Here is a 2,823-nt window from a genome sequence, read left to right on the forward strand (position 1 = left end):
TTATACTGAAATTTATATGTTCCAGTTTTGGTTACGATTATTTTAATTTAATAACGCTTAAGCATTAAATAACGGCATCTTTTTAATTAAAGAAAACTAATTGGTCATAAACGTTTTAAACTTTCTACTAAAGTTAAAACGCCTTTGCTCTTTGTAAAATCTATTTTATGTCCAAAATAAAGGAGTGACTCTCAACAATGATTCGCTACGCTAGAGAATTCAGAATTAAATACTTTAACATACTTCACACATAGGTCAAAAGACAAAATTGGCGTTGTAACTTGGTACATATGATCATCTACTACTATATAAGATGATGTAATATTACTCAAACTTTTGCCACATAGAAAAACATACGGTCTTATTAATAATTTATGCTCTAAATGAACATTTTCAAGTTGTAATAGAGCTACTTCTAGATGAGTTTTGAAGTCTTTGCTGTCCTGAAAATGATTATATGTTTAATCATTACGTATATTTGTAATGATACACTAATCTTCTATGTAAATGATGGAATAAAATACCTTTATGTGCATAAAAAATATACTCTCAACCACTTCCTTTAATGGAGACCAATTTAGATTGCATGCAGATTTAACCGACGTCACTTGAATTTTTCTAAATAGGTAAGGCAACAGTTTGAAAGCAAGAATGGCAGTTGTCTCTAGAAAGTAAAATGTGTTGTCAGTAAAATAAATATAAACATTTTAAAAATTTATCATGTATCATATACATCTATTACCTGTAGCTTTTAAACAATCTTTATTGGAATTTAAGATTTTTTTAATGTCTGCATCACTTTTTTTATTCTGAGCTAACTCAACAATTTTCGGGGCGATATTCGTCCAATTATTGTAAAATTCATCACTTGATCGTTGAAAATATAGTGTAAAATCTTGTTGCACCTGCATAATAAAACTCTTATTATTCAATAACATACTTTTTGTCAAAATACACCAAAAATACTCACAAGACTATATGAGTTGGGATGTTGAAATATTAGAAAACTTCTAAAAATAACATCCAAATTATTTGTCTCATAAAATAATTTTCTTTCTGAAGCTGTCTTATTCCATTTTTCTTTGAATGAACAATCAATAATTGAGACGGATTGCTTAACTTCTTCAAATTCTTGAGAATGTTCGTTAGCTGTACAGAATACATATAAAATTTTATTACTCAAGCACAACAATTGTTTGGAATTTAGATTTTTAAATATAGTTCATTACCCTCTGTTGCTTTTCTTTTGAGAGTGTGTGGCGCAGGTGCTATTAGTTCAGTATTACTACCTTTTCTTCTAAGAGTGTCATACTGTGCCTGCAGAGATCCATGAGGACTTTCACTTGCACTCCCATTAGTATAAAATTCTTCTGCAACAAGTGGAGGAAACAGCTCTGCACAAGATTGAGCCAGTTCAGTGAATCTCTTCGGAAGTATGCTATAACATATAAATATTATACAAATAATGTTCAATAACTTAGTTAAATACAGTAAAGAATCAACAATATTTTATAGTGAACGAAGTTCACCTCCAAGAACTTGTTATCTCTATTTCGTGTAAAATTAACAACTTTGACACTACTGATGTTTGAAAATAAGTGGTTCCAACGGTTTCCAAAAGTTTTTTTTATTTTCATTATTACAAGAGTAATAATAAAAATGCAAGTGCAATTTTCCCTCTTGACTTGAATTTAATACTTGAAAAACGTAGTTGCTGAAGCGGGATTCTGGAATTTCCGATACATTCTTTTCTACGCGAATATTTTCAACTTCCGACGACATTTCTAAACACCGAAATTGTTGTTAGGTTATAATGAGAATAATTACTGTATTGTGATAATTATTTATAATATCAACTTACTTGTATAAAATGAAGTTCACTCGTTTAAGCAGGAACGTTCAGTTGCGAGTTTATATCGCTTGTTTATTGAATAAATTCAATATTAATCACTTTTAAAGAATCAAGGATCTCTTACTCAGCAGAAACACAGCGAAAACTTGACTGATAGTTCATGAAAACATTCAACAGACTATAAACACATTCGGCACGATGTATCGCGCGATCGAGTCGTACAGCCGAAGTAAACATAGTATAAGCAAGTCGAGCAGTGCTACTTGCCGCAGCAGCCGAATTATTTGATACATACGCGGGCCAGTCGATTCCATAACGCTGTCCGGTATAATCCGGCGCGACTTATGGAATCGTTCGTTACTTGCTGTGCCGGGAATGAAAGGATGGCGCTACTCGAAGTAGTCGTTACGACGCGAGGTATAGTTCCTCGCTGCTGTCATTGGAAGTATACCGTGGACATTAGACTGATTCAAAAAAATCGAAGTTTTTCAAAACCTCGTTTATACAATCTTAATGTCTTCCATATGCCTGAAAATGAACCCCAAAAAATTTTTAGCCCATTTAAATAATTTTAACTGGTCGCTCAACGAGCATGTAGATTTCTGATTTAAATAAGATTTGACAATATATTTTATCTCTTTGAATGTTTGAGACAACTCTAAAAAATTTTTACAACTATGAGCGACATGTATTTTGATGCAAAATTGTATCACCTTTCAGAATCCGGCGTCAAAATTGAGATCGGTGCATTATTTCAGTAGTTATGAGCAATTTTGTGCCGAAAAACGTGGTTTTTGTGTAAATCGAGAAAAGTGCATTTGGTTCTTCAAAACAACAGTTCAGCACGATCACCTATTGAAAAAATATGAATGCATTGTTTGATAGGTTTTTTCCTTACCTTTCCAACGCCGTATTCAGATTTAAAAACGGCCTTAATTTCGCCGAGATACAGCTGTTTTGAAGGGATGCGT

The sequence above is a fragment of the Trichogramma pretiosum genome, unplaced genomic scaffold, assembly GCF_000599845.2.
Source record: "Trichogramma pretiosum strain Unisexual culture from Peru unplaced genomic scaffold, Tpre_2.0 scaffold158, whole genome shotgun sequence".
NCBI classification, from domain to species: Eukaryota; Metazoa; Arthropoda; class Insecta; order Hymenoptera; family Trichogrammatidae; genus Trichogramma; species Trichogramma pretiosum.